This window comes from Mauremys reevesii, linkage group 15 (assembly GCF_016161935.1).
Source record: "Mauremys reevesii isolate NIE-2019 linkage group 15, ASM1616193v1, whole genome shotgun sequence".
NCBI classification, from domain to species: domain Eukaryota; kingdom Metazoa; phylum Chordata; order Testudines; family Geoemydidae; genus Mauremys; species Mauremys reevesii.
In genome coordinates, this window is record NC_052637.1 from 34,157,647 (window position 1) to 34,182,945 (window position 25,299).

The window sequence follows — 25,299 nt, forward strand, 5'->3', positions numbered from 1 at the left end:
AAATAGGGGGTGGGGGCATACAGCACCTTCACTTCTCTGCATTATACCTGTAGGAATACCAATAGGACCTTGCCTCATACACTTTTTCAGTAGCTGTCATAATGTACATGGAATTTTATGATTGATGCAGAATCAATAACACTACCAACTAACCTACCTGATTTATCTTGCAATCATCAAGGGGAAATCATCACGGGCTTATGACTCAGTGGATGTCAAGAAGCAAAGCTCTCACAAGAATGATTAAGGCTTGCCAATTCACCTATTATAATTCTGTAATTTACCACTTTATAATAAATACTGTTTAGTCTGATTATTCTGACATCCTAATACAGCAAACATTGAGAACAAACAAAGATATTTCAAACCTAATTAAAAATCTAATTAAAAGACTATGAGTGAGGGTAAGACTGTTGGTGGGATAAAATCATTTATCCAGGTCAATTCTGAGGTTTTATAGTAATCACTAAGAAAAATAAGCTTTCCGGCCTTACATATTTGTTTCATGGTAAGATTAGAATCTGTTTTACAGTAAAATTTGTGATAACAATTTTTAAGTCTTTTCTTCCACTTCTCTATTCTTTTCTGTCATAGAATCAGAAACTATGGGCATGATCCTGACAGGCAAAATTTCTTCTGAAGTTAATGTGAAGATGACTGACTTCTGTGGTACTTGTGCATGGCTGGTCGGACCCGAACTGGAAAGATTCTTCCACTACTTTTTTGACTGGGAATTCAGGTAAAGAAACTGACTGACTGACCTAGGTGATGAGAGGACCCTATGGCCACGTGGCTACCAACCTGAAATCTGTGTGTACAAAGCCAAGGCCAGCTCCTGAAAAGCTTTATCGTCAGTCCCCGCCAAACCACATTTGTACATATACAGAGTAGGGATATAATATGCTAGGGACAGCATATTGTTGTCATTGTTTGACATTCACGATCTACACCAGTTTTTCTAATGAACTCAACATGTGAGGGAAGTAAATGGTAGCTGAATTCTCTAGCTCTGAGTTAGGCCTAATGTTAATGGAATGAAGATACGTTTTATGATGGCTTATCACTTCCTTTAGAGATTATCCGGTCTGTTTAGACTACCTGACAAATTGCCTCTCTCATTGTGCAGAACTGCCACAGCTGTAGTCAGCAGGGGTGTCTAGGCTGGATCCCCCCTCATTATAAAAGACAAGGAAACAAGGTAGGGCATTCTTTGTCATGACTCCAGGACTCTGTAATTTGCTCTGCCATCATGGTCTGAAATAGCTTGAATTTAGTGACCTTCCAGGACTTTGGATATGTGACCTCATGACATATATACTGCACTGCCATTACCAACTGTTGTGTTTAGTGGCACTGCAAAAGACACCTGCTTGATTGGGTTTATGGAGAAGGCTGAGGGTGTGCTTCACATAAACGTGAAGGGGTGGACAGGAATCCTTGAAGATGTTTGTCTGGCTGAGTTTCTGCTGAAATGATTGCATTAATGCCACTGGGATTTTATTCTGGATCATTAATGATGTGGGGGTGCCTGAGGCCTTGGACATAGGTATTTTATTTATTAATTTATTTCCTGACCCATTGAGAAATCAACTCAGGCTGGGGTTGATAGCAGCTTTTGTATGGACCCGTAAGGGAGACAAATTCTTATAGGCCTGATTCTCATTTACGCTAATGTCTTTTTGCTGCTCTGCCAGTATAAAGAGACCTAAACGTGGGTGTAAGGTATGAAGCCATTAACAGTCATTCTTTTAAAAAGAACTGAGACATTTGTTTACACCCCTTTTTGATGTAATGTGCACGTAGGACTAAGTACAACTTCTGAAGTGAAATCCTGTAGGTCAAATTAGATTCTTACAGCTGTCAAGGTATTCCTATCACATAGTGCAGCTAATTTAAATGCTATAATAAAAAGTTAATTAAGCATAATATGCAATATATATCTGAAGTATAAAAATGAAGGACTAAAATTAATAGTGCAAGAATGCGATTCGTTCAATTTTGAACTAATGGGTTTTACATGATATCTTGTATTAAACTATAGACTCATTTGGGGACTGCAGGATAGTAAATTTTTATCAGCACTTAATTTTGTTTAATTTAGAGCAGAGTTCTGGAATAACATTTATCAGACATTTCTCAAATTAGGTTAATTATGTGTGTCAATTTTGTTCATAAATCATTTTTAAAAATAGACTAGGGACACAAGGTGGGTAATACACTACATTAGCGTTAATGTCTTTTCATAGCACATTTTTATCCAGATAACGACAATCTGATGCTGCTGTAAATCATTTGTTTGCATCGAAGTCTGTAACAATCACAAGTGGAATAGGAATAAGGTTTCAAGAGAGGTCTTAAGAGTGGTAGCAGTGTTAGTCTGTATCAGCAAGAAGAACAAAGAGTACTTGTGGCACCTTAAAGACTAACAAATTTAGTGGGCTAAAACCCACTTCATCAGATGCATGCAGTGGTAAATACAGCAGGAAGATGTATATATCTGATGCATGCATCTGATGAAGTGGGTTTTAGCCCATGAAAGTTTATGCCCAAATAAAGATATTTGAGGGCATCTTCTGCAGAATGTCTATAGGGGTACACCAAAATGGGAAATTATGCTATGCCTTGGAAATGATGTACAAAGTGTATAAACTTGTATACTTCTTCACAATGACATCAAACAGTCTTTATTGGAAAGCAAATATCAGTCATTTTGTATTGCAATATACAAGTCTGTCTATAAGTGTGGGCATTTCACATTGCCTTTCTCAGCTACTGCATAACAAAGGGAAACCTTCTGAGCTTCAGGTATGCTTTTATTGGTAGGGTTGATTAACTGGTAGTGCATGGAGGGAATTTGGAGAATTAATCGATTTACAAAAACACTCAATTGAAAGATGTTTCTTTATATTGCTGATAGAGGACATGGTTTCATCTGTACAATGAAAAATTCCTCAGACAGTGTCCCCGCCTCCAAACCTAGAAAACTTCATTTTAAAAATAAGGTTAAGGTTGTTAGGGGACTACAGCGTACTTACCTATCACATCCTTTACAAAACTCAGGAAATTAACAGCTAGGAAATGATTAGTTAAGGGTATCATAAGTCTTAAACAAACCACATAATAAACGTAGTGGCCTGGATTCAGTCCTTGCATCTGGCCAGGATGAAGTCTATACATTATCTGGTCAGGAAGGATGCAGGTGGCTTTGCATTCCCTTGATTCTGCAATTGAACAGCTACCCGTTCTGCTCCCAGTGCAACCTAAAACAGTCTTAAGGCTACACTAAATTACACCTGGCTGCCTATGGCACACAAAGGCCATTCCAGTAGCTAAGGACTTCAGTGGGACTGTGAGGGGGGCTGGCTGACTATAACAACTATATGTCATGAGATGATTTTCTCCACCAATGCTGGGAGAATCTTCAGGAGGCTAATTAAACTTGGTTTATGGCACCTTTGCCTTGCTAAGGAACTGCAGTAGGGCTAAGAATCTGACCCGTTTTCCTTGTCCAATACTGAGAGAGTTCTTCACAAAACCTTAACTCTGACCCATGAATTTTTTAAATGAGGTATGGTTGTTTTTTTTCTTGATTTCAGTATCTAAGGGCTCTTTGAAATGAAACTACATCAGAGTGAAGTTAAGAGCAGTTAATGCACAGCAACAGAGACCATGCAGACAGTCGGTGGAGGCTAGCGCAGGGCACCCTTGCTTGCTGTGAACTAATTGTTTACATAGACACGCCCTAAATATTTTCTTTTATGGGATGCTCTTCAAGGCAGCTGGCTTCAGACTCTGTGATTCTGGCCCAACTATACTAAAGACTAGTATTTTAGCTTTGGCAGAGGTAGTAGTATCTGACTCTAAAAGATTACTTCAGATCCACATAGGAGAAGCTCATTCTATTCATAAAAGGATAGAACACGTATGTGAGTTATGGGTCATTTAACTGTGGATCTATCTGTCTAGTTTATCGCCTCACTTTTATCTATCTAATTGTATCTTATTTAACCTACCCATGATTTTTCGAAGATCCCCATCACTCTGGTATCTAAGAAGAGAAACTGAAATCAATAAATAAAATGGCAAAAAGTGATTATTGTATTTAATTTTAATGTACTGTGCTTTTCCTTTTCTCATATTTTGCTTTCTTCTTAGTATGCCAGAGAGAGCTCTTTTGGTTTTCTTCTATACAGATCAGCAACAGATAAGCAGCTATATTGAACAAGACAATTGTTAACATGTTCTGATCCCAGTTCTGCCCTTACACTGCAGCTAACTCCATTTACTTCAATGGAATTGAAGGGGATACAAATAAGTAAAGGATTTAGCTCACTGTGTGTCAGCATCTGCCTTTAGGTGTAATTGTGTCAACTCCTTTAAAAAAAGAATTGTTGGTGAAGTATATAAAGACTATAAAGGTGTATATTACAGATGTTATGGACAACTATAAAAATATACTCTGGTTTGTTAGTGGAGTAAAGAGCTGTGGTTCAAAGAAGTAGGAAGTAGATATGGTGGAGCTCCTGTTTACGCAGGGACAAAACTCCACCTCCAAATCTTGAGCGGGTATACACAGAGCAGCAGAGCTGCCACAATTCCATTGTGCAATGAGAAGTCTCCGCAGAGGGTGTGTGAGAGGATTGCACATCATATCCTGCATGCACTGGAGTAGTGTCATGGTGGAGCGCTTTCTGGTTTGTAGGAAGAATGGTTGGGGAATGATAGGCTATTGAGAATGGATATGTTACTGCATGGATCTACTGGCCAAAATCCCCAGAAGGGCTATCCATGCTGCTAGGCTGGGGAAGGATACGTTCCCCAAACCAAGGCCATTTTCTCAGGCTTTCCATTTGAAATAAGAACTTGGTCCATAGACAAACAGCCAAATAAACCAATACCTCTTTGTGTTTTTATGCATTCCCCCTCCAGCGCTGTCAGTTGACAAGTGTCTTTACTCTCCAGAATGTCCTAGTCCTGTATGGGCTCTGTTCCATCACATTACCATGATATGCACTTGTGCTTCGTAAGACTCCCATTTATCTGAATCAGCGGCTGGAGATTATTTATCTATATAGTTTGGGTTCTTGGTAATGAAGCAAGAAGTCAGCAGGATTTGGGCACTTAACTCTGTTAGAATCCTATCAAACACCTAGCTTATAATGTTTACTACACCACAGGTAGTGTGGTCTAGTGGTTGGAGCACTGGACTGGGACTCAGGAGACCTGTGTTCTATTTTCAGCTCAGCCACTGGCCTGCTGGGTGACCTTGGGCAAGTCACTTCACCTCCATGCCTCAGTTTCTCCATGTGTAAAACAGTGTTAATGATACTGACCTCATTTGTAAAGCACTTTGAGATCTGCTGATGAAAAGCACTATTTAAGAGCTGGGTGGTATTATTATTTTTATTATTAGGAGGCTCTTTACTTTCGCTGGCAAAGACATAACACAATCCAGTGTCTGGAAACTGAAGTTGGAATCATTCAGAATGGAAATGAAAAGCCATTTTTTTAACAGTGGGGATAATAACGATTGGAAATGCTTATCCATGTGGCAAGTGCTTCTCTAATCTTGATTTAATGACTCCAAGTAGAGAGATTTCTAAAACCCGTGCGGACAGAACTGTAGGTGTTCATCATTGAATTTAATGGAGCTATTCCTATTTACACCAGCTGAGGATCTGGCCCAGGCTGTAGTTCAGTCACAAGTTGTTGGGCTGAATGCCGTAGTTACTAGGTAAACTTCCATAGTTTGGAGATCAGAATAAATGGTCATGGTCATGGCTTTGTGCCTTCAAAATCTGTGAATGCATAAAATATGATTCATTACCAAACCTGCTAAACCTTCGTTTCCTCACCAGTTGTTAGGCATCCTAAAAAAAAGATCAGAGGCACTGTCCAAGCAGATGGGCTGGCAAACATTACCTAATTTCCATTCTTCAGGGAAACGCGAGCTTTTTTGAAGTTTTTTCAAATGCTCTGATACTTAGACTCATAGACTTTAAGGTCAGAAGGGACCATTATGATCATCTAGTCTGACCTCCTGCACAATGCAGGCCACAGAATCTCACCCACCCACTCCTGTAACAAACCCCTAACCTATGTCTGAGTTATTGAAGTCCTCAAATTGTGGTTTGAAGACCTCAAGCTGCAGAGAATCCTCCAGCAAGTAACCCATGCCCCATGCTGCAGAGGAAGCTTCATGTTAGGATAGGAAGAGAGTATGCACTATTCCCCTATCTTGCTTTTACTGAAGCATGTTCATGCCGGTGAAAGATTCTTCACTGGAACTGAAGGAAAGACTTAACATGGAAACAAAATCCTATTCATGGAAAGCTTCCCTCCCTCCCCCCCACCCCGCTTCTCCAAACACTACTTTAGAGCGAATACATTAATAAAAGCGCTTAAGATATAAACTACTATTCATGTTTCTCACCTTTTGTTACCGAAACCTGTCTGCATATCCACTTAATTTTCTCACCTTTGAATACAGTGCTGCCTGTTTTTCAGATATGAGGCTTTACTGCTGAAATAATATTCTATTCATTATTGCAAGGCTGATAATGGGCAAGAGCTCAGTCCTGTATGAAAGTAATTTTGGCCTTGAGGCGCTGTGATCTTCTGTAATGAATACTTTTAATGAAGTTACATATGGCTCGTATTACTTGAAAGAAGAAAGAAATGTATGTTTATATATAAAAAAAAAAACCCTTCAAGAGCATGAATACGCTCCATTGAGTGCATGACTTTCTGGAGCGATATTGACATCCAGTGGCAGATATTTCAAAAGGAAGTCTGTCACCAACATTCACACTCGCAGCCACTCCATGTTCAAAATGCTTGTCCTCGCTGTTAAGAGGCTGTACTGCTCTGCCTCCGCCCACTCTTTTCATCTCCCGTCACTCCCTACCATGACCCCTGTGCTCTGCCCACACTTCTTGCTTCATTGCTTCCTTGTTCTCTTCCTCCCACTCTCATCTCTCTTCCATCCCCCCATCACTGTCCTTTGCACCAAGCATATAAATCATTCTTGAACCCCACTTCTTTCAGCTTGCTTTCCACAACCGCTTTTCTGTACCATTTCCTTCTCTTGGCTTCCTCTACCTCAGCCTCTGTATAAAACAGTAGAACTGATAACACTCATTCACTGTGCTATGAGATCAATCAGTTTAATCCCTTGTTGTCCCTACCCACCTCCCTCTTACCTTGCTCCTTATCTTCATGTTGTACATTTGTCTAATTTAGGTACGTTTTTGGGGAGCCGCATGACTGTGGCTTTTTTGTCTCTGTTAAATGCTGGGCAAAGTTATATTACTTTATAAAAGTTTGCTAATATTGTTTAATACATGCACTGTTTGGTGCATCTTCTGTAGAGAGGAGAATTTTACCCCATCATGAAGACCAGCACTAGATCAAGGACTAGTGGCCTCAGTGAAGTCAATGGCCAAACTCTCACTGACTTCAGTGGGGTCAGGATTACACCCATGAGATTTGAGTGGAACTTAAATTGTATGTAGATCAAGTGCTGGCCCTCTGCTTGGGAGGGGGTGGGATTCAACCACATCAGCTCCTTTTAATTATTTGGCATTGCAGTATTTTTGAACAAGCATTTGTGTGTGGACAGTGCTCAGTCCAGGATTGTGGCCAAAGGTCTGTCTATTTTAGAAGTAGATCTGAGTACTGCAAGAGTAATGAGATCAACTTGTTCTTGTGTTCTATTGACTTTCTGATTTGCTTTGAGCCCTGGCTAAATTCCAGTATGGATAATTATATTCTTCCTGCTGAATTCCCCCTGTAGTGTCAGTTGCATATGGTATTTTTCACTTCCCTTTGTGTAGTGTTGCTGGGAGTTATTAAAGAGTTGCCACATTTCACCCCAGAGTTGGCTGCATTTCAGAAGTAGGTGAAGTGTTTCATATAAATTTGTAAAGCATCCTGGAATTAATCTGGATTAAGGGTGTTGTATAAACATGACCACATTTGCATCCCTTCACTAAACTAACATTCTTCTTACCCTATAAATCTTAGAAGAAAAATTAGCTGAATATTTTCTTTTTCCACATTTTAGTAATATTCCGAAGTCACCCTTTTCTCCCACAATCCTTATGCAAACCATATTCTCCTGCATCTAAAGAAAACAGATCCTGTGTGTCTTGTCTTCTGAACCACCACACAAAAGGCAAGACTTATAACCTCTCTACCTTTAATTCTTCGCTCTCTAACCACCATTTGAAAGCAATATGTCTAATGGTTACCGCACTACAGGCAGTGGGAATTAGGAGTTTTGATTGCTGCCACTGTTTCATTGTGTGGCCTTGGGCCTCTAATGGGAGAGGCTAAAGAAGTGCAAAATATTTATTCATTAGGCTTTACACCAGGAGCAGGAAGGATAGCCTAGTGAGCAGAGTGCAGAAACGGGATTCAGGAGATCAAGCTTCAGTTCCCAGCTCAGCCACAGACTTTGTCTGACCTTGGCAGTCTTATCTACCCAGTGCCTTGATTCCTTAAAATGGGGGAATCATTCTTCCTTATCTCAGAGCATGCTGGGAGGACAGTCATGATGGTTAGGTGCTCATCTAGTACCATGATCACGGCCAGATAAGTATATAGAATCCCAAACCTACTTTGTTTAGTAAGTATGTTCTTGTACTCATTCATACTAACAAGAACATTTGCTGTGTTTTTCTTCTGAAATCATGGTAATTTGTCCGTTCAAATAGCCCAAAGCTGGTCACGTCATATTATCTTCTTGAAATGAGAATTTGGTTTTGCTGTTCAAAATTGGTCAATAATTGGGGAATTATATTTGAATGAAGGAGTAAAGGGTTTATTTAGGAGTTCTTGAAAAGCTCATTAAATTGAAGTTATAAAACCAGCAGAGCAACTAGGAATAAAAAATCATAGATTGGAATAGTGGCACTTTTCCCATTAATATGCATGACTTTTACTGCTGCTATTTAATAGTTGAAAAGTCACTCTTAAAATGCATTTATTTTGTGTTCTTCCCCTTCTGGACTTCCACTCCGGCATTTTGCATTGTACAAAGGAATGTATCGGAACGAGCTTTCTAAAGTCTGCCTATCAGGCTCCCTTGTTAATTTAAGCTTAAATTCATCCATTTGTTCAGTGGTCCCTTCTGGCCTTAGAATCTACATTGTGCTGAAGAATGAGCCTTCGTAAAACCAGGGAAATATTGATTCTTTCCCTGTTGGATAGGAAAAGGTTTGTCGCAAGTGGGGCTCCAGTGAAGAGGAGTAAAACCACTATTTCGGTCAGGATGATATCGATGCATACTAATTTGTTTCAGAGCTGGCCAGTTATTGACACATCCTATGTGTCTATGCAGAGAAGCAAAGAGGGGCAAGGCGTCCCAGTTCTCTGTTCTGGCTGTTTGTCATGTGGATAGCTGCTTGGGGGGTAGATCAGCGTCTGTGGAGCTGCTGTTTCTTCTCCTTCCCTGTGCACGTGGGCAGGGAAATGAAGGGAATGTGCAGAGACATGGGTCCGTTGCGGCGTTTGACGCAGGCGTGCTCCCTGCTGGGAGATCTATGCTGCACTGTGCATCAGCCCTCTACTCGGTGCATCTCCCCATCCCTTGAGCACAATGGGAATACAGAGGCAGTTTGAGACTCGATGGGCCATGATCTGCTTCCCAGTCTACAACAATCTGCTGCTCCATACCTGGGTCCTGTATTAAAGCTGTGGTCAAACTCTCTATTAGAGGTCATTAGAGGTGTTCTATACCTTCCTCTGAAGCACCTGGAACTGAATGCTGTCAGAGAAAAAGATACCTGTATGGTATCATTCTGGTCCCTGTATGGCAATCCCTGTCCTTTTGTATCTAGTTAGGATAATGGGAGTACATTACATATGAATCCTGTGGAGCCATATTCTGTGGTTTTGAACTGAGAGGAACTGCCAATGATTTCGGCCTGTTTGTCTTTTCCTTCCTAGACTTCCTATTGCAGAATTTAGTCCAGGGTACCTAATAGTATACCACTAGGCTCACGGAAAACTTCAGAATTTTGGTGCACTGATATCCCAACTTGTCCTATAGTGGAGTAAAACATTTTTTTCCTCCCACATAATTCCATTTTATTTAATGGAATTCACTCTGCACATCAGTAATCTCTTCCAGGACAAGTAAGATTTTTCTTTTTTGTCTGCAGGGCTGTAGATGCTTTTTGAGTCCAATCTAGAAAACCGGATCTGAACCCCCTCAGTCACTGAGGTCTGGTTCCCGATGCAGGCCTCTTTCTATGAGAAACATCTATGAGGAATAAATAAGGGATGCATGATCTTGTCTTTGCAGTATACTGGCTTGCTGTGTTTCTACAGCTATATTATAGATGTGTTTTGTTTTTGAAAAAGGAGAAAAAAAGGGCAGAAATGATGAAGATAAAAAGAATATTCAAAATTTGATAGCCCATTTGTAGAAAGCGGGTTGTTTTGACAGGTTTTTTAAATTACAAAGAGGAACAAAATCAGTCCATAAGTTATTCTAACCTGTTATATGTCATTTTCCTGTTTGCACCACTGGTTTTTATAACTCTCCTGCCCTGTCTTCTAGTCAGGAACATTCCCATCTTTAAAGCTGATGTTCCAAAAATATCTCATGTTAGCAATAGCTTCTGTCACAGCTCTTGACAGGAATTGCATTATGTTTTGGTTATTCTAGAAGAACTATTGGTACACAGAAGGTTAATGTTTTGACTGCTGTTTTCTACAAACATTTTTTTTTTAGTTCTACACTACTCTATTGGAACTGTGGCAGTTACTATGGCATGTGCAGCATATTATTGCGGTTTATGGATTACACATTTGCAGTAGAACTACTTAGGGAACGTGGCGGTAGAGTTTTTATGTTTACATTCCAGTGTTTGTGTGGCCTTTGGCCTCCAATGGAAGAAGCTACAGAAGTGCAGGGTTTATTTTTTTTAATAAAAGGAGTCGGAAGGATGGTCTAGTAAGTAAAGCACTGGAATAGGACTCCGGAGTCCAGGCTTCAGTTCAAAACTCAGCCACAGACTCCCTGGCGATCGTTACATACTGGGGTTACTCTTATACCCTGACAGTTATACTAGTACTTCTAAATGTGTCTTGATTGATTGAGGTACTGATCCTAAAAGGAGTTTCCTATAGGCTTGGGACTCAAAGGATAAATCTTTTCCTCTCCTAGAATTTCTCCTTGGAAATGTATGGCCCCAAAATCAATGCAACTAGCAGAGCCCAGATTTCATTGTACAGTTATTCCTGATTGTCCTTATGAGGGTAGCACCTAAAGACCAGCGAAGGCTGGGACCTGATTGTGCTAAGTGCTATACAAATACAGAACAGTAGACGGTCTCTGTGCTGAAGAGTTTACAGTCTAAAATACGTAGTGAAAGATCAAATCCATGGTAATGATTTAAACAGAAATCGTGACCATATCAAGGCTTTTTATGAGCATTTCAGATTTTTCACTGTCTTGGGGGTGAGGGAGGGAAGAGTTGCAAGACAAATTCCAGGTGACTTATAACCAGGAGTGACAACACAAACTGGCCCAGTCTGCCTTAGATAAATAGACAAGGACCCTTCAGTATCACACTACTCCCAGTCCTGTGCTGAGGGCCCACTCAAGGTTTACATATCACTGAAATCCCATTTAGATCCTGTTATGAGACCTTAAGGAATAACCCTCTGCACAGGGCTAAGTTTTACTCTTTTTAGGAACAGGAAGTACAGGGGAACCTTTAAGTCAAAATTGTCAAGCTTTGAAGGGTCCCCATCCTGTCACTGTAACATGGTTTTTATAACATTGGGAAGTGATTTAGGCAATGCAATAAAAATCATCACATTCAGTTACCATGGATTTTTTGTTTGTCTAATGAAAGGACAGATTATGGCCCACCTAATATTCCTGCATGACAGAGTAAGGGAGCGCCCTGTCCTGGATATCTCCTGTGTTGTCAACAGCTGGGAAGGAAGCAGCCTCTGCAGAGCAGTTACCCTTTTCCTGCACAAGTTGGCGGGGGATAGGGACAGAATCTTGGATTCACACCTCGAACTGCAATTTTCCTGGTAATGCATCTGTGCTGGAGTGTCAAGGGACATTCACTCTGCCTGGCAGAGGGCTGGGACCGGGTACATTCTCCCCCAGCATAAACGGGGCTGATTGTGACCCTCTAACTGGTTCCCAAGTGGCTTCTGGAGCAGCACAGCAGACTAGTGAGACCCATGGCAAAGCCACCCTTTATCCTTCAATATTCTCATGAAATCTCATGTGTCTTGTCACATGGTGGCCATATTGGGTGAAATCCTGCCCCCCATTGAAGTTGATGGGAGTTTTGTCATAGACTTCAATGAGACCAATATTTTACCCTCAGTTCTTAGAAGTTAATAGAATTTTAGTTAGGATCTGTGTACATTTATTACTTTACTTCAATGTTTTTGATAGATAAAAGTGACAAAAATGTTAGCAGTACTGTGATAAACTTGCAAAACCTTTCTCTCTGTGATTTATTGGGTAAAATTTGCTTGAATTTCTATCCACAGAAGTGTTGTTTCTATACAAGTTGATAAAAAACCATGCTTTGGGCTTTGAAATGAGAGGTGTATTTGAAGTAGGAGGAAGGAAGTATATTTACTACAAATGCCAATGAGAATCAAGTTTATTACTTTTCTCTCTGGGATGATTAAGATAAAATTTTGTTTGCAGTTCTTAAAACCCTCCCCTCAAAGAACAAAGCTAAAGTAGCTTCCTAACTTTCTTCTGGCTTGCATTCAGAGCGAATGATAGGATACCCATTTCAGAGGAATATTGTGATCCCGTGAAGGAGTTTGGCCTCTTAAATTGAACACATAAATGAATTATTCATAACTGATTATTCTTTGCAGCGTGGCATTTTGGAGCATTTTCCAAGGATAATAAGTCTATCAGGGACTGGCACAAATACTCCTTTTAGAGTGAGGTCTGTTCGTATTTCACAGCACCTTCATCCCAGAGGAACTTTGTTTCAGTAGGGGACTGTGATGGGGTATCTGCCCCACACTGGTGGAGAAAGGGTTAAAAGTAGCCCTGGGGAGGCTGCACAGCAGACAGCCAATCCGTGAGGGGCTGCAAGTAGCAGCCAATCAGGGCAGAGCAGGCCCATATATAGAGAGCTACAGGACAAAGGAGAGAGCTCCCTCTTGGGAGCCCAGGGAGAAAGGACTGGGTCCCTGAAGGGCTGAGGGAACAGCCAGCACCCTGGACAGAGCAGTGCTGGGCAGGATCAGGACAGCAAGAGGGAGCTCCAGCCTGACTGGCTGAAACACTGAAGCCTGGATACAGGGACAGAGAAGGTACTAGGGCAACCAGGAAGTGGCCCAGGGAAATGGATGTTGGGGGTTGACAGAGATGCAGTGCGTGGCTGCTGCCTGGAGAGTCCTTGGGTTGGGACCCAGAGTAGTGGGTGGGTCCTGGTCTCCTCCCCCCCTCAACCTCCCTTGCCACAGAGGGGAATGGCCAGTGAAGGGCTGCATTTTGCCACTGAGGCAAGTGGCTAGAACCTTGGGCTGCAGTTGGCCACAGAGGGGAATGATTGATTGGACAGAGGACTGCTGCTCCCCCGGAAGGGGGGCGGGGAGAATGGAATGGGGCATAGCCGGAGGGCTGTGTCCTGAAGAGGATGCCGCAATCCTTGAGGTGACGCGGGTCCGAAGCAGAAGTGATGGCAGGCGAAACACCACCGGAGGAGGGCACCCTGCGAAAAGACTAAGCTAATTCCCAGAACGAACGGCAGGAGGCGCCACAGTGGTGAGGCAGAACCATTACAGGGACTTGGTAGCTTAGCTGGATATTACATGAACACAAAAATCACACTTGAGAGATCAGATCATCAGCTGAAAATCAACAGTTCACAGTAGCTGAAAATCTCGCCCACTATACTTTTAAAATATATATATGTAAAAGGGGATAGTGATCAGTCATTCTCCATGTCCACCAAGCGTAGGACAAAAAGTAATTGGTTTAATCTACAGCAAGGGAGATTTAGGTTGGATATCGGGGGAAGGAGGAAATTTCTCACTGAAAGGTTAAGCACTGGAACAGATTAACTAGGGAGGCTTTGGAATCCACAATGCATTGAAGGATTTTAATGAACAGGTTAGACATCTGTCAGGAATGGTCTGCGGATACTTAATCCTCTCTGTGCTGGGGCATGGACTGGATGACTACTTGAGGTCCCTCCCAGCCCTATGATCCTATCTGAAATTTGCATTTCAATGTTTCATTTACAAAATATTTTGAGATTGCAACTTTGTCCCAGTTTGGAATAATGAAAAAAATTATTTTAGATTCTTATAGGATGGGGAAACTGCCATCTCAGAGCAGAATTTTTAAAGTTTTTTTAAAGAATTTTTAAGTGTATTTTCCCCTTCTCTGGGATTTGCAAATAAATCGTGAATGCCCACGAAGTCTCCACATGTATTGTATTAGTTGCCCTCCAGACATAGATTCATTTACCGTTGGGTAATACATTTGTGTGCTTGCCAAAATACTTCATCATCCTTGCCAATAATGCTTGTTCTTCAAGGGCACCATGTGACCTGTGGTGTATTCCAGATTTTAAAGTAACAGATGAGTGGATTTTAACAGTAATAACTGCAGATAGAGGATGCTGCCCTATGACATGCCATATGACTGGGGGTATCATCCTTTGTAACCCTGCCCTAGATCATGACAGAAGCTGGGAAATAACTATCCGTTTCTTAGCAGCACCACTGTGATCTGCACTTCTCACTGCTGAGGGTAGCCATGCTATTAAGCATTAATAAACCTGTTCTATAAAGGCTTGATCTTGCAAAGTGCTGAGCATTTTGGTCCTGATCTTGCATAGCATTAAAGCATGTGAACGGTCCCACTGTGAAGTCAATGGGACTATTCATCATTTTGTAGTTAAGCACATGCTTAAAAATTGTGCAAGATTGGGACTAGTGCTCTGCATCTTCCAGGATCAAGCCCTAAATTATAATACAGTGCTTAGTGTGTGCATACACTTCAGATGTTCACATTCAATAAATCAGTCCCCTTACAAGATCACACATTGTAATAAAGCATTTAGTAGCTAAAAGTCTTCAGTTTTTTTATCTTATACAAGCATCATGAAATCTTAATGTTATTAGAGATTAAATCATTTATGTTGCTTGCATAAGAGAAAATGGCACAGGGTACTCCATGGGCTCAGTTTGCTTGTTTTTTTATCTTCATGACAAAGTACAAACAAAATATATTTGGATTAGGAAAATGTCTTTTCACCAAACAAAAACAAACTGAAGGAAAATAACCAAATAAATCAAGAAGACAATTCGAAGAATAGATATTGTTGCAGAAGTGCTCTGTTCTTTTCTAAAGTGACACTGTTTTTTCCATGTAATAGTAGATTCATCAGTCATTAAGAATTACAAGTAGTCTGTTTTCTCCTTTAAACAAATGCATTGCATGCCAACAGAAATATATGTGAACCAAGACTTTATGGCACCTCCTGCCCCCAGCGTGTTTGAAAGATTTACAAGAAAAGTTCTCTGTTATTTAGGTGGAAGTCTTAGTGATTTTTTTTTTGTTTCAAGGTTGCAGTCATCAACAAGGAAGGCATTTAGACATGAGGCAAATGTCATTTATAGATCTGAAATGACTAAGGAATTTAGAAAGTCCTGTGACATGTCTGAGAATAGCTGTCTAAGCAGATAGTTTAAATCCCCTAAACTGTGCAACAGAGAAACAAAAGGAGAAAGGAGATAAGCCAGTGTTGCTGGATTTTTAATTTGCTGATTTACTTTTCAGGTAGTGCTGTTCTTTTAAATGCATTCTTTCTGAAAATTAAATCACATTATATTAGTCAATAACTTAGTGACTGACAGTAAAATTAGAGAAGGACGTGACCTTTTGGGTTTAGATTGACATTTTCCCAAAGTTAGGAGGCATTCAGATCGGGTTCTGGTTCAGATCTTCTTATGGCTCAAGGGTGTGATCTGCCCCTGTGTACTGAAAGTGAAATTCATCCCTCTGTAAAGAGCCCACACAAAGCCTCTGGTCTCACTTAGGTGTATCTTAAGTGTGTTTTCAGAGGTGTATGGGGCTTGTGGTGGAGAATTTCACTTTGGAATCACACTGGAAGGAATGTACAGGGGGGTGCATGTGGCTGAGGGAGTTCTGTTTGGATCTGCTGCAATACTTTGGGACTCCCAGGTGGGTCATGCTGGAATAGTATCTCTGCCTACAATAGAGGATGCAGCAGCCTTCCTGTTATGCACATGGCCAACCTCACGAGCTAATGTGTGTGTCAGTAGTGGAAGAGACCGAAGAGAGTTAATAGCGCCTCCGGCAGCACAGCTCCTACAGGAACCTACCACCCAGGAGCTGCTGAAGTTTGATGAAAGCTCAGAGGCATGTGGATTTGGAACAGAATCCCCTCTGTCTGAAAGATGCTTCTCACATCTGTCAGTCATGGGGTGGCAATGTGGGGTTTTGACACCATTGTAACCCCTCATAACTTATGGAAAAAGCTCCGTGGGCTAAAACTTGCAGAGGATTCATTCCCTTATGCAGATTATCATGATAATAGGGCTCAAGGTTGGGATCAGCTCCCTAATGTTGCAGTACTTCTCTGAAGTCTCTCTGGTTAACAAATTACTGAAGTACAGGGAGAATGAGAGAAACCTAATTCAAATCAGATAGACAGAGCAGAGATTTGAACCTGGGGATCCCACATGATGAGTGCCCTGACCACTAGGCCTTTGGCCAGGGCTTAAATTCTCATAGAGTATTTCTTGGAGCTCCCCCTCGTCCGTGACCTCCCTCCCCACCCCAACATGCTATGAAAACTCTGGAGGGTGGGGGAATATTTACCGGAGCTCCAATCCAGAGAGCTCTTGCTAAATTTAAGCCCCGCCATTGGCTATTTTGTTGTGGGCCCCTCTGTCATGTTTTCTTAGAGGAAATTTTTGCAAGGTCTCATTTGTGTTCCAAGGAGGAATGAAAGCATATTTCAAAACCTCATTTTCCATGTGAAACAGAATTCTTGTTTGCCAGCCAGCCTATAAAATAGAGAATTGTGAACTTGCTGGATGATCAAGTAGCAAAAGAACATTCTTTGATTTGACCAGCTTTTGTTTCTCATCAACCAGCACCCAGTATCACAATATAAGTTGTATTGGCTGAATTTTGAGACAAACATGTCTGCCTGTTTGTAGTAAAAATTACATTTTCTGACAATACACATGCTCGCTACCAAAAAACCCCTAAAGCTCATGCATTTGTATGATGAGATAATGAATAGTGACGTGCATCAAGAGAAAGAAGTAATTAATACAGACTGACAACTGCAACTTTTAGGAGGGAGATAAGTTCAGTTGCCATAGTGTTTAAAGAAGATATAATTAGCTTTAAAAATTAGATTTTAAATATTTAGCTACAACTAACTTATGATGGAATACTTGATAAATAAGTACCCAGCTAAGACATTATGGCTAAAAGTAAAATTCAAATAAAATAAACCTATTGATATCCAGTATTTAATACTGAAAACCATAGGCCCTATCTGTTTAATAAACATAATTTTGTTATATACCCTTGGAAAAAATTGAATGACATGATTGTTAGGAATTTTTGACATCAGTTTTCTTCCCTTTTTACTTAACAGCATAAATATATAATGGCATATGAGGGGAAATTAATCTAGAAAATTATTGTAGAGAATCCCATGTTATATCTGTGTGCCAGAATGTCAAAGGGCATTCTAAAGTGCATGCACAATTACTTGACTTGTGTACACTAAAGCAGCTAATTTGTGGGTGCAACCAATGTGCACATGCTTGAAAATTTCCCCCTCTGTGTATATATAAAGGCTTTGGGGGAGCTGGAGTATGTGGAGGGTCACTCTGGGTTAGTGCAGAGGTACAGTGACGAACTGATGTCTGGGTAAGCATCTTTCCTTGACATTATCAATTTCTATTTATTTTTAATGTTGGTGTATGTGCCAAGAGATTATTGCTAAGTGCATTTCATAAATATGAATACATTGTACACATGAGGAAACTGGGACACAGAAAGGTGAAATGACTTGTGCAAGGTGACACAACCAGCCCGCAGCAGAGCTGGGAACAGAATCCCATTCTCTTGTTTCCAAATACTACATCATAACCACACAAAAAAATCCTTTCTACCCATGCCAAGCCACTTGTATATAGATGAACATTGGTGCATCTCTGGGATTGGATGCCTGTGTATTGAACCAGGCAGTTCTCCCTTGCAGGAAGGAGCAGTCGAAGAAGTTTGCAGTAAGTGCTGGGCCCCATCTTTACTGGGCAATCAGTTTCCTACCATTGTCAAAAAGCAGGTGCCAAGGATCATGAGGGAAGCCAAGTGAACCAATGCCTCGGAGCAGAAGTTGAGTCTCCAATGTGCTACTTTTCCAAACTGCCATTGTCATGAGGCTGATGTTGTTCTTCCATGCCTGCCAGGGAGTTAGTGAACTGGATTCAGGCAGTGGGGAATACAGTGTATATGTACATACCTTTGCGTGTGAAGGGAGAACTCGGTACTCGGAGGCTTGCAGTGCTGGTGGTAATCTAACTGGCCACCAGGAGAAGGATAACCTAAGATATAGCAGAGGTATACCAAGCTATTTGACACAAGGTTCTGTGTTCTGCTTCTGTTTTTCACCTTGGAAAATTAATTTTCCATCAATAAGCAATATTGTGCCTTGGCTCTGCAAATATTTCAGCACTGAGGAAGATTGCTTAAAGTTCACGTATTTAACTTTAATTAAACTTGTCTTTTCACTCTGCACAGATCTGCCAATCTCCCCCGGTGCGACCTCTTTCTCATAAGTACATTAGTGAAACTTCCCCAAGGAAGTATTTTGGAACAAGAGCCTTATAAGTTCCATTATCCAAGGGGTTGTACTTTGGTAAACAGCATTTATTTTATTATAGATATAGATATATACAGATAAAAATACATTTGCCCCCCTTCCTCATTACCTGCAATATTCTTTGTCTTTTTTAAAATATATTTAATCCAATTTTGTCTTTATATAAGCACTCTTCATATTGTATCTAGGTCCCAGCGCAGTTTCCTTTTTAGAACCTGATCCAAAATCCCCTGACATCCTCAGAAAGACTCCCATTAACTTCAATGGGTTTTGAACCAGGCCTCATATCATTAAAGCATCCCTATTCATGACCAAGCCTAAACTCACACTTAACTTTAGGCACAAGAGTTAAAAGACCCCTTAAAAGACAGTGGGGTTACATGTAGCTGGCTGAATTAAGGTGTTGGTGAATTGGAGTTTTGGCAGAGTTTCAGGGTGAACAGGCTTTTAAACTAAAAGGAAGAAGGAGGGTTCCTTCAAGGCTTTTTAAATGTCCTCTGACATGTGACTCAATCTGCAGAATCAAACTGTTAAAAAAAAATTCAATGAAAAGTAAATAGAAGCAGAATGATTCACTGTTCAGTAAACCATAACACAAGGTCATTTAATCTTAGTCCCATTGAAAGCTACTTTAGGTATGTCTCCACAGCAGCCATGTGCAAACTTGAGCAGAGCTAATGCACTAAAAGAAGTGTGACTTCAGTGGTGGCATTAATCCTGTGAGGTGCCGAATATTTTCAACTCACTCCGTACCTTGCAGGACTGAGCTGGTGCACAGGAAGAGGAAAACAAATCCTTGTTTATGGCCTAGGGGCCTAATTTTGCAAACACTTACTTCTATACCAAATGTACTGCTTAAGATCATACATAAATCGGTTCTGCCTCTCCTGGGAGGTACTTAACATCCTCAGACTTCTTTGGAGACCTCAGGAGGTGTGAGTGCACATCTTGTCACAGGATGGGGCCAACGGTGCAATTTGAAGCCAGGGAAGAGAAGCATTAACAGTCTAGTGATATTTGTGTATGTATTTCTCTTAAAGCATGAGCTTCTGGAGTCAGGTGACTACATCAGAATCTCAGCTTTATTTTTATATGTGAGTTCCTATCTTCCCATATCTTTTATATGTGAGTTCCTATCTTCCCAGCTTCTAGCAACCAGAGGCTTGGGACACCATCCTTGCCCATCCTGGCTAATAACCATTGATGGACCTCTCTTCCATGAATTTATCTAGTTATTTTTTTAACCCTGTTATAATCTTGGCCTTCACAACATCCTCTGGCAAGGAGTTCCACAGGTTGACTGTGTGTTGTGTGGAAAAAATACTTCCTTTTGTTTGTTTTAAACCTGCCACCTATTAATTTCATTTGGTGGCCTCTTGCTCTTGTGTTTATGAAAAGGAGTAAATAACACTTCCTTATTTACTTTTTCCACACTAGTCATGATTTTATAGACACTATCATATCCCCCCCCTTAGTTGTCTCTTTTCCAAGCTGAAAAGTCCCAGTCTTATTAATCTCTCCTCATATGGCAGCCGTTCCATACCCCTAATAATTTTTGTTGCCCTTTTCTGAACCTTTTCTAATTCCAATATATCCTTTTTGAGATGGGGCGACTACATCTGCATGTGGTTTTCAAGATATGGGCGTACCATGGATTTACATAGAGGCAATATGATATTTTCTGTTGTCTTATCTATCCCTTTCTTAATGATTCCCAACGTTCTGTTCGCTTTTTTGACTGTCGCTGCACATTGAGTGGGTTTTCATCATTTCTGAACACTTGGATTTGGCCACATTGGACTGTGAAGAGTGGGACATAGCTACTAACAACCTGATCTTGTCCCAGGTGATGTCACTAGGCATATTTCCACTGATCCAATGTCTACTGAGGTCAGGCTCTTAGTACCCAAATGTAGGAGGTGCCAATTTGATGAGCCAATGCTGGGAGTTGCTATGCGAAGTACATGCAAATAAATGGTATGCTCCTCCCAGGATGGGACCCTCAATGCTTGACTTGAATGGTCACCTTTTGCAAGTGCCTCTACACCAGTGGTTCTCAACCAGGGCTATTTGAAACCTGGGGATACGCAGAGGTCTTTGAGGGGGTATATCACTCATCTAGATATTTGCCTAGTTTTTACAAAAGGCTACATAAAAAGCACTAGCAAAGTCAGTACAAAGTAAAACTTCATACAGACAATGACTTATTTATCATAGATCAAGAAGAGAATTCAAGATCAGAAGATCATAGTCTGACCTCCTAGTCTGACCTCCTACAACATGCAGGCCCACCCACACCAGCAAGTGACCCTCCCCCCAACCCCCCCCCCCATGCTAAAAGGAAGGCGAAAAACCTCCAGGGCCCTTTGGAAAGGAAAATTCCTTCCCAACCGACCCCAAATAGCTGAACCTGAGCTGAAGCGCATGCGGGCAAGACTCTCCCCAAAACTCTCTGGAAAGGTTATATCATACCAGGCACATAATTGATGATTGACCTATTAAGCCTATCATATATCACCATCTCCCTCCATAAACTTATCTAGCTTAATCTTAAAGTCATGGAGGTCCTTCGCCCCCACTGTTTCCCTCGGTAGATTTATACTGCTCTGTGTACTATACACTGCAGTGTAAGTACAATATTTATATTCCTATTGATTTATTTTATAATTATATGGCAAAATGAGAAAGTTAGTTAGCAATTTGCAGTACTAGGGTGCTCTGACACTTGTATTTTTATGTCTGATTTTGTAAGCAAGTAGATTTTAAGTGAGGTGAAACTTTGGAGTTATGCAAAACAAATCAGACTCCTGAAAGGGGTATAGTAACCTGGAAAGGTTGAGAACCATTGCTCTAGACAGCACATACAGCACATAACAACATCTTATAGGATCAGGCCTACGGGGAACGCTTAAGACGAGGTGTAAAAAGAGCTAGTGCGGTATAGAAGGACATGAGAGCAGAGCTATAGGTGTGGAAAGCCTCAATGTGAGGAGGAATAAGATCTCAAACCTGCTGTGGAAAAAGAAATTGGAAGCCAATAAGGAAATCTGAGAATTTGTATTTTTTAATCATTAAAGCACTTTATAAATATTAATTTTAATCACCTATAAACTTATGTATAGAACAGATATGAAAATCTTGCAAATGTGTATCTAAAACTGAAAAACATTAAACACCATAGAAATAGTCCTTTTCTATAATAGCCAGCCTCAGCCAGATGAGGGGAAGGGAGGGCTGAATCTCTCATTTGTCTGACGTGAATAAAAATTTCAAGCCGCCAGCCCAGTTCAGTAGTAATTCAGACGAGGAGGAAGCTTGTTTCCAGTGTAAACTGTACGATTGAGAACCATAACATGAGATGAGTGAACACAGCCCCACTGAGACCTGTTTAATGCACAGTCAAAATGCTGCAACAAAAATCGTTCCCTGGCATGATACACAAAGGCAATATCCCTTTAATACTTCAGAGCCTTGCTTTTGGCTCTGGCACTTCTGATCCCAAAGGAGTTGTAATGAAACAATATACAGTAAACTGCCCCATTTGTTTTATTCATCATTGCTAATGCAAGTGGGACAGAAAATCCACCTGACCTTTAACTGCCTAGTTTACAGAGACTCAAGCAGCTGACAATTAACTTGCAATCAGTAAGGATTATCGTTAGCTTGCTGGTCTGTTTTTTTCCCCATTAAGTCATCTTTGTCTCCCTCTGCCCACCTTTAAACCACAGAGGGCCGTGGTATGAGCTCTATGGATGCTCCAAGGGTGTGCACCTCAATGGTAGGCTGCAGTCGTGGCTAAGACAGCTCAGCTCTTAGACCCAGATATTCAAAGGAGAGAATCAGGGTGCCTCTGTTTTCAGATGCCTTAAAGATACCTGATATTCAGGAAATAATGACCCACCTGCCCTCCGAAATCCAGGCCCCATTAAGTAGTCCTAATTTGGGCATCCACAAATTGAGATGCCAGACCTCCTATTTTAAAATTTGGTCCTTAGTGTAGAAAACAGGCACAACTGCTTCCACACCTTGGGACTTACTGTCTATAATCTTATGCATCTGAAGCAATATGTTTAACCACAGTTTGGTCCAGTGCCCTCAATTCCCACTGATTTCAGTGAGAGTTCAGGGAACTTGGCACTTGGCAGGCTTGGCCGTTACAAATAGCACAGCTTACTTCAGACTTCCCAAGGCAGAAGTGGCTCTGGCAGTATAAAGGATGCGGCAGCTGTCCCTGGGAAACACCAGCTACCTAAGCATTCCCCCAGGCCGTGTGGAGCTGGCAGAGTGAATCTATACTGGCCCCCTAACCATTTCTAGGGTAGGGGGATCTGCTTAGAGCATATGGGAAAAGGAGGGGACTCAGGGTATATTGAGACTGTTCTAATGTTTATGTTGCCTGGGCAGACGTTCAGACAGCCTGAGAATACAGGAAGTGTCAAGGTACTTCTGTCACCCCCCTCCATTCCTGCCTCTTGTGCTGCAGTGGAGCAATTGAAAATCAGGGCCCCAACTGCTACAAGTATCTTTGTTCAGCAGAGAGTTCACCCAGATTTGGAGTGATACTAGGTATTATGAGCATCTTCTATTAAAAAAAAAGATGCCAGTATATATGTAGCTAGTTAATGGAGCACCATCTACTGACATAAAAATGTGTGCACTATCTGTAAATTAGTAGGTTCAATAAAGTTGTTGTTATGTGCTGCCCTATGCGCAGCTCTTAACATGAAACTTTTAACACTATGGACATGACCTTTACCCTGTTATGGCTTATATGGAAGGTACCACTCCCAGGGTCTTTTGTTTGTTGGTTTCAGATCAGATCCTTAATGTTAATTGAACATGGTGTGTTATACTTTTAGATGAGAGGTCAATCTAATTGTCAAGTAATTGTCTGATAATTACATGAGTAATAAAACTTAAAGTTGCAGTCTTTGTAACTTAGTATCAGGCTGGTAGGCAATGTTTTTGCATTTAATTGACATTTAATAAAATAATTACAAGTGGTTCAGGATAATTAGACTACATACTGTACTTGCAAAGTGCTTAAAATACTAGTTGACCTTTAGTAAGTGTGTTAATCAATAGCAAACATACAATTTGCCATTATGCAATTAAATGCCTTGTTGTTGCAGACAAAGGTTACATTAAACTGCCTCAATGGCTTCTTTCCAATGATGTGTCAGTTTCAGAGAAACCATGCAAAGAATCTTACAAAACCCATCCAGGGATCCTAATGATCAGTTGTGAAATGTACTGTGGAGATTTCTAAATGATGTCCCCATATGTGAGATTCTAAGATATGTAGGAGAGTTGACCCTTTCAGGCATGCCCCAAGCATAAGTTAACTCGTTTCAAAATGTGTCTGTGTGAGTACATATTGTGCACCGCTTCCCCTACGGCATCCTCTTCCAACAGCCAGAGAAATAAAGTATCATGAGTCATCAGCCTGAAAAAGATTCAGGGCCTGGGGACCATGAGGGCCCAGTTGCCAGGGGGATTTGGGTATCCTGTGAAAATTAGCACTCATCATAGTGCCTTATGTACATTAACTAATCATCACAATGATTCCTCCTGTGGTAGGTAAATATTATTCTCCCTGTTTTATGGATGGTGAAAATAAAGCAGCAAGGTTAAATGAATTCCTATGGGAAACAGAGGGAGTTTGGGCTATTCGTGGAAATACACATTATCTCAGTTGCATGCTAGGCCCTTAGATCATGCTATTGAGCTGATCTGTGCAGCTGGACTTCACACTGGTCACTCGGCAAAGAAGCTTGCTCAGCTGCAATCATCTGTCTGTGGGAGTTTATACAAAGTCCACACATTCCATGAAGTAAAACCCAATGGGCAGCATACTGAAAGTAGAAATTCAGTCTAATTAAATTATTCCTTTAGTGTAGACCAAATCCTATGCATGAAGGCCCAAGTTCTGCTCTGTTTCACTCCTGCAATCTTACTGAGGTTGCACAAGTAGACATTAGGACAGAATTTTACCATAGCCTGTATGAGGAAGGGAAAGGCTTAATATTAGAGATGTAGTTATTCAAAACAGATGCAGTGTACGTGGTGGCCGGTGCATAGGAGTGCTCTGGCTATGCCACTGGACAGGTCGGTGATCTTGGGCAAGTCACATCAATGCTCAGTGCCTCAGTTTCCTCATCTGTAAACTAGGGATAATGATGCTCCTTTGTAAAGTGCTTTGAGGTCTATGCCTGAAAAGCGCCACCTAATAAAAATAATAGTATGTAGCTCTTATTCTTCTCAGCTCTGCCTGGGTAGGAAAACTGTTGCATAGAAACATTAAATATGTTACCTGAGCATGCTATAGTTCATTAATCATTTTCTTTAATTTCTGAGATAAAAAAAGAGCACCATTACCTAGATACGTCCATGTTAATAGTAGTACCAT

At 40.9% G+C, this 25,299-nt stretch overlaps 1 protein-coding gene across 2 annotated transcripts in view; it reads left to right on the forward strand.

Annotated features, from left to right (window-relative positions):
- The window catches only part of TOM1L1 (target of myb1 like 1 membrane trafficking protein), a 572,142-nt gene that overhangs the window by 47,865 nt on the left and 498,978 nt on the right, over nt 1–25,299 (forward strand). For both annotated transcript variants that reach the window (XM_039502155.1, XM_039502160.1), the window contains exon 2: nt 595–739. The gene's annotated coding sequence lies outside the window, so the exon portion shown is untranslated. The remainder of the gene's footprint in view (nt 1–594; nt 740–25,299) is intronic.